This window comes from Canis lupus, chromosome 15 (genome assembly GCF_048164855.1).
Source record: "Canis lupus baileyi chromosome 15, mCanLup2.hap1, whole genome shotgun sequence".
NCBI lineage: Eukaryota > Metazoa > Chordata > Mammalia > Carnivora > Canidae > Canis > Canis lupus.
The window spans coordinates 728,073-745,556 of NC_132852.1; positions in this window are offsets into that span (position 1 = coordinate 728,073).

Below are 17,484 nucleotides of genomic sequence, written 5' to 3' on the forward strand. Positions count from 1 at the left end.
TGACCTATATATATTTACAGAACATCATTACCATCCGTTCTAATCTTCTCAATTGCAGTTTTGAAATCCATGCAGAGAAGTGAAGTCTCCAGGAATGTCGCCAGGAAATTTGATCTTTATTTTAGGCAAACACTAAATTTAATTAGTATGACAACATACAAAAGTGCGCACGGTTTGTGCTCTCCAGGAAATGCATGCTCATGTAACGCACGGTGTGTACCAAAAAATCCTATCCGAAAACTGTATAGGGATTGCTCTCAAGTATTTTAGCACAATTTAGCAGAAGGGAAATGAGAAGCTACCGTGAGGTGACTTAAGTTGATTGCACCTGGTGATACAAATCCTGAAAAATCCTGCCTTGATGACCACATCAGGTATAATGGCAGTGGAGTGTGTTTGAGCATGTGAACCAATTGTGGGAGAGTTTAATGAGATAAAATGCTGAAAGCGGTTTAAACTGATTTTTAAATTCCGCAACTTAACCTTTCAGAGAAATACAACCATTCGGTAAGAAACTGAACTCGAGGATTGTTATTTGTTGCTTTTGTTTTTCTCCAAAGCTGAGCAAGGTGTTCTTTGCTGAATTCACAATCCTTGATTGTGAATCCTTGATTAAAAGAAGGAGCCACTGCTACTTTTCAGCTAGATAAAAGCCCGATGGCAAATAGAACTCATCGCAGCTACAAATCTGGGACAATTGAGAGCTGAGAGCAGCACTTGCGTCATCAGGGACAATCTCTGATGAAGGGATTGTTCGTGGAGTTCCTGAGACTGTCCTCCAAATACTTCCCTGTGAGAGATGGGCCTGTACCTGTGTGGTGTGTCCAGGACAAAAGAGGCTGCTACCCTCGCCCTAAACGTGTAATCAAACATCAAGTCCCATCAGCTAAACCACCTGGGGAAGTTCTGATTCCCACTCCTTTCAATCCCTCCTCCTCCAAGATCGGACCTGATGAACAAGCTCTTCATATACGCTGTCCTCATTTGTTTTCCTACGGTCTTATCTTCTTGGATGAAATATTTTATGGAGAGAGCAGCTAAATTTGTTTTGCTTGGCCTCAGCGGGGCTTTTTGTTTTGTTTTGTTTTAACACAGATACAAGATATTGCATTTATAGACACAGGAAATTATTCCAAGTCTCATCACTGTTTAACTCGGGAGCAGAAAATTATGTCGCTTTCAGGTTTTATGACCTTCAGATTTCAAATTAGTCCTAACGCTCATCCAGATCTAAATCATGAGCCCCATGCTCTTCCTCATAATGTCCTCTATTACACACGTGATAATACACATCACGCAGAGCCTGTTTGTTTATTTGCCTACCAGATCCCTCTAGGATGGGATCACCATGAGGGCAGTGTCTAAATCTGTCTTGCAAATCACTGCTTTCCAAATATGTACCTCAGAGCCTAAGATATGCTTTGTGCCAATAATGCCAATAATCACAAACATGTGACTAAAGATAAAGTTATTTTTCCCGCAAGATGATTAAAGAACACTAAGTGAGCATAAGGACAGTACGTCGTGTCATTTATAAGATAAAATATATGTAAGACATTATTTTTATCTGTTATTTGTAAGACATCATGTAGAGCACCAGGCCCATTTGTTGACGTATCACGGTCACCGCAACCGTCCCAGGGAAGGCGTCCTGTCTGAAGTTTTCAACTTTGGAAGTCATGCTTGTGCTGGATGTTTCTGCTGGCTCTCTGCTCTGTGCAGTGATTTCAATGTGGCCTTCACTATCGAATCAGTTGAGTGTATAGGAATTGTATTCCACCAAATTCTTTGCCACATGGATCAAGAATGCAGCTTAGTTCACAAGAGACATTCTCTTGAGACATGATGCTGGAAAAGAGGCAGAAAGCTAGAGATACATGTGGATTATAAAGGTGCCACATAAGGTGTAAAGGAATGTTATGTTTAACTGGAAAAAAATTATCAATTTAAATGGATTTATCAGAAATTCTCAATCAAATATATTAAATTCAATAGCTGAAACATGGACCAGTGGAGTGTCTAGTACGTGAATGAATTCAGGTCTCATCAGTGGCCTTTATCAAATACATTTGAGATTCTGGAACATCCTGGACATAAGATAGAAAATGGAATTTAAAGATGAAAATATTTAGGAATGTTGGGATGGATTATCATGTCCAACCCCACTTCTACCTCTAAAGACTCCTCAGGGATCACCCAATGGTCCCCACTTCCACTCAGCTGCTTTGGTGATGGAACTCCACCCCAAAGTCTTTGAGAAGTTCCACAACTGCTGGATTCTGAAGGCTAGTGGTTATGGGGGATGACAGCCCCCCGCAAGGGGTGAAAAATACCTTCTTCTTCATGTATAAAGCACAGATATATACCAAGCACATAAGCGGGCATATAGTTCATTGGTAATAACATTTCATGGAATGATTTTAAAAATGCTGATTAGGAAAAAAAATACCTAAAAGGCCGTCTTAAGGTGACAGTAATGGAAAGACATTTATAAGAAGCTTGTATTTGCAGTGTCCACGGAGAAGATGAAGATGAGTAATGTATAGGCCTTAGCCTTGGACAGGTCTTTAAAAATCACCTGGGGACTGGCAGACCGTAGCTATGATAAAAGGCAAAACAGAAAAGAAAGGAGCACACATTCCCTGCTGTGAAAATACAGGGGACAGCATCCCTTTGCAACCAGAGCATGTGTTTTATTTGTTTCCCGATTGAGCAATACAATAAAAAAGCAAGTGTGTGGTGATGGACATGACCTGACTTGACTTGAAGTCCACACAGGCAGTTTCATCTTCCTATAATGGTTACAAGAAAATATGGCATGCGGCAATGTTGTCCCTAAAGTTGTGAAGAGCTGTGATACCTCACATGTCCTACAGCCGGGCACAAGAGATGGGGTTCCTTTCAGATGATGGAAGCATCAAATGCAACTTTTGCATCCAGGCACATCCCGGCTACTACCTGATTCACAGAGCTTCCAGAGCTGAGCAGAACCCAGGGCAGAGAGGGCTGTCCTGTAAGTGGTTCTTCTACTGGAGATCTGCACTCAAAAGACCAAATATTGTCTGAAGTGTCCACGAGGGCTCAGAGGGCTTGATGGTCAGTGGCAGAGACGTCACAAGTGAGAGTTGGAAGAAACCACATGTTAGGGAGAAATCCTGGATGGACAGGCTAAGAAAGGAGATGCTTCATCCACCTGAACAGGTGTTTCCACAGGACAGGAGCATCTCTGAAGCTGAAGTGTGGAGCAGGTGCCAGTCTTGACTTTGAAAGATTTCCTCAGTTTTGCCCAAGGTTGATCATTCAAAACAAAACAAAACAACAACAGTAGAAACAAAACAAGTTTCACCTTGCAGACATGTTATGCTCAACATTAGCACCTTCAAAGCTAAAGAGAATATTGAATGAGATTTCAAACAGAAAAAAAGTGATATACAAGAGAAAAAAAATGAATTAGACTGGCCATGGTAAGGTTACCAGATAAAAGGCAGGACACCAGTTAAATTTGAATTTTATATAAACAATGAATATCTTTTTGATATAAGTCTATTCCAAACACTGTATAGAATGAATAATATGTTTTTAGTGCAAGTATATCCTATACAATAGTTGAGACATACTTATAACCAAAAATATATTTGTTGTTGATTAGAAAAACAAATTTAACTGGGTATTCTTCATTTTTATTTGCTAAGCCTGGCAACATGTGAAATAGGCTTCTCACCTGCAAACTTTGAGACTTCAAAGGATGAAATCATCTGGACTCTGAAAGAAAAGTTCAGCCCCCATTCATGTACACAACTATGATACATATGGAATAAAAACAATGATGATCACATATACAAGTAGTGAAATAATAAATAGTCCTAGTAGGTCATCAGATGAAAAGGAAACATGTAGAGAAGAAGACTAATGAAACAAACATTGGATTGGTAGCCTAGAAACTGTGTGAGGGAAATGTAGCATCAGCTGGGGGGAAGAACGAGGAAGCAGAAAACAAAGCTTAATGAATGCTTCATTTTCTGGGTGACAGAGTGGGTACAGTGATTTTTAAATATCCTACTTTCATTGGACACAGAGAGAATGTCAGTGCAGATAATGGCTGGTGTCCCTTCCCCTAAGCTAGTGAAACATATATTATCATGAATCTGGAAAGATAAAAGTCAACCTCTAGCAAAAAGAAATATTACAGAAGAACTTCTGGATAGGAAACAAAAACTATAAGGGCAGTTAAATACACAAACACAGTAAAAGGCACAAAACTAGATCAGTAAAATCAAACAAAGGGGAAAAAATAAGGAAGGAAGGAAAGACTTGCAACAAAGTAACCAAAAAATAAGACACAATGACCCGTATCAAGTATATAAATGGTCACACTCAATGTGAAAAAGTGCAATTTTTCTGTTAAAACACAGTCTGCTGAATGGAATAAGAACAAATTATAGAATGCATACACACTTCGTCCTCAAGCAAAGATTAAGTTTGAAAAACAGGTAGGGATTGATCAAATCCAAACAAAGAAACAAAAAGCGGGATTGGCAATATCAGACAGGGTGAAATTTAGTATTAAAAATCTAATTTATTTTTTTTATTTGAGAGACAAAGGGAGAGCACAGAGAGGGAGAAGGAGAAGCAGGCTCCCTGCTGAGCAGGGGGCCTGATGTGGACTCAATCCCAGGACTCCGAGATCGTGACCTGAGCCAAAGGCAGACGCTTAACTGATTGAGCCACCCAGGTGCCACTGAAAGGCTAATTTATGAAATAACTTAAAGACAAACCTTATATAATAATGTCATATGACATTAAATAGCCCAAGGGAGAGGACAAGGAGACATTAGCCATCTGGATTTTTTAAAAACTGGCAGCTCAATTTATAAAGCAAAATTTATTATAAATTCTTAGGGAAGGACAGCCCCGGTGGCGTAGCGGTTTAGCACCGCCTGCAGCCCCGGGCATGATCCTGGAGTCCCGGGATCGAGTCTCACGTCAGGTTCTCTGCATGGAGCCTGCTTCTCCCTCTGCCTGTGTCTCTGCCTCTCTCTCTCTCTCTCTCTCTCTCTCTCTCTCTGCATCTCTATGAATAAATAAATAAATAAATAAATAAATAAATAAATAAAATCTTTAAAAAAATTCTTAGGGAATTTTATAGTTAATATTTTAGTAGACTATAATCATACATTTATTCTTCAGTCTAGTGGATATAATAAACCAAAACTTAACAAGAATACTGAGATTCGAACATAATAAAAGTACCTGGCTTGGTAAATTATGCAAAATAACATACTCTGCAAATAATGAAAATCGATCTTGATATGTTCATGAAAAAGTTACAAAATTTTCTAAACACTGACAAAGTAAAATTTTGAAGCATTAGAGATGACATTTGGAATAAAACTATAATAAAATACAAATATAATATCAAGAAATATTTAGCTACTGTGAAATTTTAAAACATTCTCCTTAATTTCCATGAATTTTCTTTTAAATTAAGCTGAAATTGTAAATGGCACAGAATCCAATGAATAATAGAATACCTGTTACTGAAAAAATGTGTAGACTTCAATGAGTTTTTAAGAATAAGACTACATTTTTCCTGTCAACATATGACAGAATGATAATCACCAGAATAAAGCAAAGGTTTAGAAGGTTGAAAATAATAAGGAAAAAAAAGGAACTTAACCAATTAGGGAACAAAATGTATAAATAGTAAGTAAATATAAACTTGTTCTTTTTAAAACTTATTTAAGACTGAAAGTATAGTATGAAAAGGCATACAACATAATTAAGAAGACCCTGCTCTGCAGGGAGCTTGCTTCTCCTTCTGCCTCTGTCTCTCTCTCTCTCTCTCTCATGAATAAATAAATAAAGTTTAAAGAAAAGAATGAAGAAGACATAATGCACAGATACAGAATGATTAAACATTATAGGCTAATATTGTACACAGCGGCTTTGTATCCTCAAATATGGAATCCTGGACAAATTGGATAGTTTTCCGCACAGAATGAATAGTACCCAAACTAACTCAGGATTTTGCAGGAAATTTGAATGCATCCCTGGAAGTACTAATGAAAAGACTGGACAGGTGATATGTAAGTAAAAGAGAGATTACTTTGATTATCAAATGTGAACTTAAACGTGGGTTGTCTGCTCTTTCAGATGCAGGGCAGGTGGGCGACCCCTCAGCTCCTTTTCCAACAGCAAAACGCTTCTACGAAAAACAAGGTAAAATGACTAGAAAGCGAAACAAACTAAATTCAAAGAGGTGGACTGACCTCCACATGATGATGCCCCTTGTCCACCTGACGCTTCCTCTGCCATGGGAACTCTGAGACAGGAGTCCATGGTCCGAGGGTCTGTCCACACGTTCTTTCCCACAGAAGCCTTGGGGTTGAATTGCACATGGCTGTTCTTTCCAACTCCACAACCATTGAGCCAAGCTTCTTCAGATGAGTGGGTGGTCACAGGGTCTTCCAGCAAGGAGGAGAAGAGCTGCTGAGACAGAGGTGAAGAGCTGCTCCTGCTGGTGAGGGGGATCCGGGGAGGAATGCCAGGACACAGGCACCCAACAGCTCATCCTGAAGCTAAGTGGCCCCTTATGTCTCAAACAGTATCTTAATTGTTACACGATATACGTGAGGTGCTGCAAGCTCACTTTCATTGTCATTCTACAAAACACACAATTAGATCTGGGATTATTTTCATCCATATTTACCCAATAGTTGAAAGAAATAAGAAATTTCTTTCAGCCTTTCCAAAGAAACTCTCTGGTTCAGATTGTGCTCTGAGCTGACAGCTAGTGTTTCCCGTGGTCGCCTACAGTTGTCAGTGCCTTTGGATGTAAATCTCCACCCACAGTCCTGGCAGGTGTAAATACCTCATACCCCTGGCCCCCCAAAGCCCTCAACAGGCCACTCCAACTATGCAACCACAGGCAATGCTTTACATTATCGGGAGGCCACTGCTGGCCAGCATTTAATGTGCGATCCATCATCCGTTGCCATGAAGGTTCAAACAATAAGCAAGCCTACACCAGATTCCTGTTCTGAGGGTCATTCTTCCTGAGACCACTTCCACTACAGATTTCGGTATCAGAAAGGGTTGGGTCAGGATAAAGGAGATCACTCTAGGTGATCTATGTGAGAGGACATTTAATCTAGATTCTTATTGACACCTTGTTGGAAGGACTAGAAAGCTAAAAGGTAAAAGATAAAGTTTGATGATTACAGCAACAACAAAAGGTGCAGAAGAAAATAGTTATTTGAGATACAGAGAGGATAACATATTTCTTAGGTCTAAAGGGACAGATATGGAAACATACAAGCAAAAAAATAGAATGAAATCACAGCCATTCATCTGCTTTTAAGAGATCTTGCTCTAGGAAATGCCGAGACTGGCATTGGATCTAACAAAACTGCACAGAGATTAGGGCTTGGAAGAACCACGGGAAGTGAGTAAAGGGGAATCTGTGTGAATTGTCAGGAGCAGAGAAGTTCAGCTGAGGACCTACTCATTTTTCCTAGGTGGAAATGAGGTCAGCTTATGCGCCCTCCCTCAGCCTCTCTCCCTCTGGCTCTGGCTTATGTCTCTCTGTGAGCTATTAGCCAGACATAACTTTTAAAATTATTTGCTCAAATATATATTCGTCTTGGTGAAAAATACTACCTTTTTTCTCACAATAACTGTACATGTGAATGTGATTTTATTAAACCTCTCCCAGAGTTTGATTTATAAAGGCTTTTCCCCAAACACTATTATTTATAATTCACATGTTGGCATAAATCATTTTGTAGGTCAAAGAAGTTTGAGACCTAACTTTATAATCTCTACTGCTCTGATAATATATAAGCTCAGTTTGAACTATTTTAAAGTAAAATTGAATTTCTGTCAACTAATTCCTGTGATTTTAATCTGGACTATAAATTGTCAAGTTCCGACAAGTATCAGCCATAGAAACATGTAAAAAGAAAATGAAGAAAATGATTTTAGTGGTAATAGCAGTTAATTTAGCAATTATCACATGGTGATGGGAAGTAATGTATTTCATTAAATTTTATTAGGTGTTTATTATGTCTTGTGGACAGGAGATGATATTTTGCTTTGAAATGAATCACATTTGAAATTGTATGAAATTGACAGAAAGTTAACCATTTCACCATTCTATATATATTTTAAACAGGAAATCAAATTATATTTCTACAAAAGTAAAAGATGGACTTTCTAAGACCTTCAAATAGGATATCTCTTGTGTTTATGCAGATAAATCTTTTAAGATGATTCATTATATGAGGTAACTTCAAAGCCTGCTAATTACTTGTTAACTCCACTTCTAGTTATATTCTAAGATATTGGGAGGGTTTCATTGTATTTGCAAATACTATTTCCTCCATACCAGCTGGGTCTTTGTATAATTGCATGACTTATTTATGCTAGGTAAATTCAAATCCATTTAAAATGCAGACAATCAGGGCAACATTAACTCAAGCAACCAGTATTTAAGGGACCAAAATAATAACATAAGGAGAATGATCAAAGAAAGTATTGGAATGAACACTTCCAGGTACATGAAAGGCATGAAGTAAAATAGAAGCTATCTCTACATTTATGATATACATGGGGTAATATGTGGAAGTTATATGGGCTTAGATTTAGAATCAGCCTAAAAACAAATCAGTAAGATTTTAGATCAAAAGGGAAGTATTTTTCTGACATGGTAAACTAAGGCCATAATGAATCATTTCTCCAGTTTTCCCTCAGGGACATCCAAAAATTGCCAAAGCTAGGTCATACAAAATAAAAATGTAGTTTTTGAGTCAAGACCTCGACATCAAAGGATGGGTATGTTCATGACTAGAAAACCAAAAAAAAAAAAAAGTCTTCTAGCATCAAAGCTGGGAGGCGGGTATCCAAGCCTAAAAATGTCTTCTGGGTTTCCAGAACTTGAGTCACCTACTGGCTATAGGCTCCAGCTCTGAGATCCACCCTAGACATAGTCTGCATTGTACCTCTTCACAGACTTACATGAAGACAAGAATTACACAGTTCTTCTGCATTTTCTGTGAAGTGAGTAGGAAATATAGAGTAGAAAAAAATTACTCCTACCAAAATCTAGAAATGTGAGAACATCTTGCCAAATACCCAGTGTCACAAGTGGAATAAGAAACCATCATCAATCCATTGGGGGTTCCATGTTTCTTCACACACTGCTAAAACCCAGAGGGGGCCAATGGGCATCGCTACATAGGAATGCTCGCGGGGCCCCATCCCTCAGCTTTCAGGGGCTGCTAGTGCAAGGAGGTGGGCCTGCCACAGATTGCCAACTCTGCGCTCATACACCACCACGAAGAAGGCTGAGATAACATTGCCCCTCCCCAAATATACATGAATGAAAAAATCAAAGTAAGCGTCGTCTCCAGTGTTCAAATAGATTATAAAAAATAAGCAAACAAGGCAAGATCAAAATAGATTAAGGGCTATAAGGAAGGTATAAAAAGCTTTTGAAAGGAAAAATAAAACTGAAATCAATAACTCAGTGAATGGTTTGAAGTGTGGACCATTAACCGCTATTGGAAAACACTAGCAATTTGTGAGACAGAACAGATAAAGCTAATTGATACAAATGAGAAAAAAATATGGAAAATATGAAGGTGATATAAAGGAAAAATGGAGCTAGAAAACCCAACATGTATTTTATAAGAATTCTACACAGATTTAGGGATAAGTAATATCGTAAGATACACTTCATGGTAGTTGTTCAAAAATGAAGGGAGGAAGAAGTAAGCCCTCTTATCGAAAGTTACCCAAAGTCTAAAACAGGGTAAACAACAACGACAACAACAAAATATCTGGTTATAGAGACCATATCGTGACATGAGAGAGTATCAAAGGCAAAGGAAAAATGTTAATAGCTACATACACATACAGACCCCCAAAACCAAACACCTAAAATGGGAAAAAAACATGAGCAACACCAGACTTCCCATCAGGTTACTAAGTAATGGTCCAGAAGGGTCATGTGGCGGCTCCACGGTTTGCTCGAGATATCTGCCGTCCTCACTCTGGGGCCCAACTCCTCGGGAAGGACGTACGTCTCATCTGCGCGAGATGCATAGGAGCTAAGAGATTCTACGTACAAATGCCATTTGAAAGACCATTGAATGATGCAGTTTAACTACAAGGCCACCGAAGCCAGAGGAAATAGCGTGCAATCATTTTTGAGCAAAGAAATAAAGACTTTGGAAAAATGTTCATTACATTTTAAGCATATATTTTTGTAAAAGGTGGAGAAGAGAGATATTTAAAACAGGTTAAAATTATAATACCAAAAACTCGGTCGTTGGCAGTGAGGAGATAAAATTTTAATGCTTTCTTAATTTCCTATATTTTGGGAGAGATCTAGATTAAATATTTATGCTGAAAATGTGCAGATGATCGTTGAATGAATAGAAATGGACGTTATTATTTTTACAGTGCACTTGGAACATTGATGAAAGTCGATCACACGGAGACCACATGGGAAGTCTCAATATATTCCAAATAATGTAATATGGATACAATTTTCTGATTATAATTCAATTAAATTTTAAATGAGCAATTAATATACAGTTGAAAGCTACATTACTTTTGGAAACTATAAGCAGACCTCTAAACAAAGCCTGGGTTATTGTCAGAAAGCAGCGGGCTCCGTTTGGGTTTTGCCTGCAGACAGCCTTTGCTGCACAACCTCCCTGTCACGCTTGGTGCCCCTGCTGTGCGCGCTGGGGGTGAGGCATGCGGCCCTCTCCTCTCACCACAGGAAGTTCACCTCACCAAGCTCTTTCTCACTCCTGGGACCCTCGGTAAAAACCCCGCACATATCCTTCCTTTGCCCTCTCAAACTGTTTTCAGACCGTGTTGAGAGGTCTCCCTTGTTCTCCCCAAAAAGCCCTTATTTTAGTAACAGACTTTTTGCATCCCTTGGTGGCTCTGTGGTCTCTTGACATTAAAGCCAATTCAGGGTGGAGAGTGGGGGTGAGGAAGGCCCACTTAGCTTCTTCAGAATGGCCAAAACAATTATTATTAAAAAGGAAAACACTCCAGAATTGGTGAAAGAAATGACACAGAGCATCAAGGAAACACTTGCATATCAAGTGAGGTAGAGCACACTTAGAGATGATTAGAAGGAAATAGAACCTACAATAAATTATTTATATCAAGGAAAAATATAAAATAAGTAAGTCAGGCATTCCATTAAAAATACTGGGGAAAAAATTAGAGTCACCCAGGAGTTAGTATAAGGAAACTAATAAACATGAATGGAAATGAATAAAACATGAACAAACAGATTTTTAAAACCACAGTCTTTGAAAGACAAGTGAAATATTCTTCTAGAATATCAAGCAAAAGTAGTAAAATAAACAACATTATAAAGAAAACTCAGCAAACTATAGTTACAGGAGAGTGATTCAAATAATAGTAATAACTTTAGTCTTATAAATAAGGGGCAAGAATACTTTTTCTATGTTGATTTAATTATTGAAAATTAAACAGATGAAATGGACAAACCTAAACTTAAAAAATTAAGGAAACTCTAATAGTTAACCAAATTGCTACCTTCTTTTCACCCACTCCCCAAATAAATCTAGTAAAGATTCTTATAAATATATGCTGGAAAATAGTTCTGTGACTTTTTTTTCTAAAATACTTTCAAATATGGAAATTTTAGAAAACCTCCCAAATCCATTTCATGGGGGCATTTTTTTTTTTTTTGTGGGTAACATTGTTAGCACAATTGCATTTCTGAAAGGAGTAAAAGAAATATAAGCCAAACTCAGTCATGAATATAAATGTCCCATATTGTTAAAATGCTAGGGTATAGGAACTAGCAAAATCTATCTATGTGAATCAGTGAGATTTATTTAAAAAATGGAAGAATGGTTCAAAACGAGAAAAGCTAACACACAACTACATTCAGAGGATAAAGAGGAAAAAAACAGGTTGTTCTCAGTTGATGCAAAATGTCATGCAAAAGTTGAACATTGAGTCAAGAAAAACACAGCAAACTAGGGATAGAGGTGAGCTCAGGTCCCGTGCTGAAGGCTGTTCAACTGTCAAGCATTGCTGTAGTCCAAGAAATGCAGGGGGCCACGTCTGTGCACCTCTCCAGACAAGGCAGTGGGCTCTTGAGGAGTACAGAGCCTGCCGTCCACTTCATTTTGCATGGTTTCCATGCTTGCGGATGTGCCTGCTTGCTCACGTGTCTTTGTAAGCCCCGATACCTCTCACGGTGCCCGCCTTGTCATTTGTGGACGCCCACAGGTGAAAAATTTGTGATGTTTTCAGTTGAAGTCTAACAGGCAACACTTTGCTTTCTTGTTTCATCTCAGGGATGAAGCGTAGATGAGCCTCTTCCCTGAATCTTCCTGACTCATGTTTCTCACATTTTTGTACTTTCCATTGGTGTTTTTTTCTCTTTAAAATGGCCTCCAAGTGTAGCGCTGAGGTGTTACCGATATAAAGTGAAGAGAAATACAGGTGACCTTGAACAACAGGAAGGTTAGGTGTGCTGACCCCTCCAGGCAGAGGAAAATTCTCCTATAACTCTTTTTTTTTTTTAATTTTTATTTATTCATGATAGTCACAGAGAGAGAGAGAGAGGCAGAGACACAGGCAGAGGGAGAAGCAGGCTCCATGCACCGGGAGCCCGACGTGGGATTCGATCCCAGGTCTCCAGGATCGCGCCCTGGGCCAAAGGCAGGCGTTAAACCACTGCGCCACCCAGGGATCCCCCTCCTATAACTCTTGATTCCGGAAAGCGTGACTCCTAATAGCCCACTGTTGACCAGAAGCCTTACTGATGAGATAAAGAGCACATTATTCGCTATGTTATGTGTATCCATATACTTTATTCTAACAATAAAGGGAGCTAAAGAAAAGAAAACGTCATTAAAAAACCATAAGGGAGAGAAATACATGTAAAATATATTCTGCGTTTGTTGAAAAGCATCCATGTTATATGTGGACTCACACAGTTCAAACCTCTGTGGTTCAAGGTCAACCATAGAATGCATCTCACCCAAGAAGGAGGAAGTGAACATGACGGGAAAATACTGTTGGGGCATCATATTGCTGGGCTGGGAGGAATGTCAATGCATGACTATTACACGTTAAATAAGGCGAGTTTAAATGAAAACCCACATAGAACAAGCTCATTACTGACCTGTTGGCAAACACATTGTGAGCAGAGGGTTGCAGGATCCTGTCCGTTCGTCTGCTCTTGGAGCGTGAGCTTGGTCTTCGTGCACAGCATCTTTACAGAATGCAACTACTGCATTTCATGACAATGACCGCAAATCACCGTCTTTATTTGGAGAGTTTTGGTATTGTCCAAATAAAAATCATGATAGAGAATTTAAACGTAAAATTTTGGACTGCTAAAATATAATTTTTAACAGGTCAGGTCATGACACTCAAAGAGACATAAAATGGACCCACAACCAAGATTCATGGAACAGATAGAGAACCATGAGGTGTCACAGCTGACTCAAGAATCCAATCAACTCACGTGTATTTAGGAAATCAAAAACACTGAAATGAACTTACATTACAGATGCAAACCCAGTCAGTTTCCAACAGTTAAACATCATTTGCATTTCTATGGACCCGTATAATCGACATCACCATCAGTTTTGCAGACAAAGTTGTAAAATAGCTCGGAGACAATGAAAGACACAGACAACCACAGCCTGTGCTCTACGCAAGGCATCCGGTAATCTGTTTTGACATCTTTAGAGAAAGAAAGACATTTTTTTATGTGTGGCAAGAATAAATGAACATTCTGTATGGAACCGGCGTGCCAAAAAAATAGTGTTGTCGTACACCAGTATTCAAAAAAATCAGAAGAGATGATAGATGGGCAGTTAAGTAGGTGGGAGCAGAGGAGGGACTGTGCAACCGTTGAAAAAGACGTAAACCCCTGAGCACGTCCAGAAGGCCAACAGCCAGGGACACCCCAGGAACGTGCCGCGCTCTTCCCTATAACCGCTGCCCTGAAGTGACCTAGGACCCAAAACGTGCAGGCATGAGAAACAAGACCCCCTCCCCGGCCCCTCGTACAGGTATCACCTCTGGGCCGACCTGCTCCCAGGTGTACTTGCGCTGAGACCACTATTCAGTGCCTGCTTGCTTAAGAGTTTGGCTCTGCGTTCGCTCTTGGCCGAACTCAAGAATCGAGGCTGGGAACAGGACTCACCGCTAACAGATAGATCGGGAGGGAAAAAAAAAGACACAAAAAACAGAAAAGAGGAGTCTTTCTTAATACTGGCCAAACGTATAGCGCGCCCCAGGGGAGTGCGGTGATTCACAGAATATAAGCAAAAACCATTTTGACAGAATGACTCTGGACACATCATGTGTAATGTGGTTCTATTGATGAGAAGACTCGTGTCGCACATAGTCGGTGCTCTCCTAGCAGCAACTAAAAGCTCACAGACCTTCCAATCCAAACCCCATTAGGACAAACTGATGCTGAAATTTAGGGGGCAAATTAAAACAGAAAAATATCAAAACAGTCCTGAGGAGGAAGAAGAGTTGGAAGGGGACAGATACCTCAACAGATCATTAAATTCAGTAACATGGGGACAGTAACGGAGCAGAGGGCTGAGCGTCTGCACCGGGACATACGAAAGACAAGAACAGGAGAGCGGAAGAGCAGAGACCGGCAAGTACGGAAAGTACAGCGGAAAAACTCTCTGGAGCAAAAGATGCTACAAAATTAAAACACATATGCGGACGTGCAGAGAATATCTGCAAAGAAGAAAAGTCAGAAGTAAACACAAATCAATAAAATTTTAAATAGTAACAAAAAGGACTGTAATCCAGGAGAGGCAAGCCACCCGGGGGAGGAGATACCTGCCTTATATTAATCAGCAAAGAGCTCGTTTTTAGCAAAGTTGCATAAACTAAAAGAGCGATCTATCAGCCAAGCGGGGAGAGAGACGTGTCCAGGTGCCACACAGGGGGCAGCCCCGAACGACAAATCCTAATGGGAGAGGTTTCTGCAGTGAGCGAGCAGGACAAAAGCACCAGCCTGGCAGGTACCTCAAAGCTAATGACACGGAGTGTGGGGATTATACGGAGCAGCGGGCCTTTCCTCCGTCGTCGGTGGCAGGATAAATCACACAACATACTTAGTTTTAAAAATGATTTCTGGTAAAGCTGGAACCACGGGTGGAGCCCTCAGAGCGTAACGCCCGCCACGCATGCCTCTGGGCTCCGGACACTTGCAGTGGCTGCTCACAGCTGCTGGGAGCCACGGCCCCGAGTCCAAACGGAGTGCGTGTGGCTGGGCCCGAAAGCAAAGCCTAGAACCTGCACGCAGGGCGCCCCTCGGAGAGGTGGAAACGGGCCGGCCGGACACACGGGCGTGAACGTCAGTGGTTCAATACCCGCCGACACCACCAGACCTTACAGAATACATCGCGCTTACACGAAATGCCAAAAAAAAAAAAAAAAAAATGGCCACATGAAAAGATAACGTAGCGGTGGAAGCAGGATACCCCGCACACCTGTGGGAAGGGCTACGCTCTGCGAGGCCGACAGCTCGGCCTGTTGTCCCAAGGCTAAGCGTATTCCCAGCATGACGTTCAGAGTCAGGCCCCGTGGCGTTTCACCAAATCAGTGAAAAAAATCATGTTCACACCCAAACGGGCACATAGGTTTTGGTCAGCAGTTTTATTCATAGTTGCCAAAATTTGGGAGCCACCGGGTGTCCCTCGGGAGGTGGCGGGTAAGTAACCCGTGGCTTCTCCAGAAGATGCAGTGCTGTTCGGCGCTGACTATGCATGAGCCGCCGTAGTCGTGCAAAGGCACAGGGGAAGCTGGCGTGCACGCTGCCCCGTGAAAGGAGCCCGTCCGGGGCGGCTGTGAACTGAATGAACTCCTGGAGACGGTCAAGGGGTCAGTGCCCACCAGGGGTTGGAACCGATGGAGGAAGAGCTGCAGAGACACAGGGGTTGTTACGGTGGCGAGGAGTGTATGTCATGCGCCCAAACCCACAGAACAAGTGACAGCAAAAGTGAATGTGAATGAAAATGATGTGTGAACGTGGGTTCACTGATGGTCCAGGTGTGTGGGGGTAATGGACGGTCAGGGAGGCCGTGCATGTGTGTGACAGGGGTGCATGCGGAATCTCTACTTATTTTTTTTAAAGATTTTATTTATTTATTTGACAGAGAGAGAGAGAGGGAGAGAGAGAGAGAGCAGGGAGCCCGACGTGGGAACTCGACCCCAGGACCCCGGGTTCACGACCTGAGCCACAGGCAAACGCTCAACCGCGGAGCCCCCCGGGGCCCCGTAAATCTCTGTCCCGTCCGCTCTGTTTTGTTGTGAACCTAAAACCGATCTGCAAAATAAAGTCTATTTTATGTATTTATCTATTTATGTTTAGTTTCAAGTGTTTGTTAATATGTCTATTTTTTTTATCGGAGTTGGATTTGCCAACATATAGTGTAACGCCCAGTGCTCATCCCGTCAGGTGCCCCCCTCAGCGCCCGTCAGCCCTCATTCTAGTTAGTTGACATAGAGCGATACTAGTTTCAGGAGTAGAAGTCCGTGACTCACCGCTTACACGCAACACCCGGTGCTCATTACAAGTGCTCGTGGAGAATCTCCTTAATCCCTACCAGCCATGTAAAGTCTATTTTAAAATAAGTTATATTACTAGGGACACTGAGTTAGGCTTAGACACCGGAAGGAAAAAAATTCAAGAAATGGAACAACAGGGACACCTGGGTGGTTGGCGGTTGGGCATCTGCCTTTGGCTGAGAGCGTGATCCCAGGATCCAGGATCGAGTCCCACATCAGGCTCCCCGCGAGGAGCCTGCGTCTCCCTCTGCCTGTCTCTCTCTCTCTCTTTCTCTCTCTGTGTCTCTCATGAATAAATAAATAAATCTTTAAAAAAAAAAAAGAAATGGAATAACATTACAGTGAAGATAACGGCTATGATGTTGGAGAAGTGAGACATTTGGGAGGTTCCTATGATGCTGTTTTTATTCTGTCTCGACCTGAGGGGTATAGGTGCTTGTTTTGGAATTCCTGAAACTGAACATATTTTATAATTCATTCATAATGAATTCTTCTTGATGTTCTTTTTTTTTTTTTTTTTTTTTTTTTTTACTTATGATAGTCACACACAGAGACCCAGAGAGAGGCAGAGACACAGGCAGAGGGAGAAGCAGGCTCCATGCAGGGAGCCCGACGTGGGACTCGATCCCGGGTCTCCAGGATCACGCCCTGGGCCAAAGGCAGGCGCTAAACCGCTGAGCCACCCAGGGATCCCTCTTCTTGATGTTCTATACATTTATTATGTATTATATGAAAGTAAAGGAACTACCTGCACATGTATGCAGCCCATAAATGAAGACGTTCAGATGCATTTGCCTCAACAAGATCCTTTTATTTGTCCCAACTCAGACATGCTCTTCCTTAGAATAATATAGGAACTTTTGCATG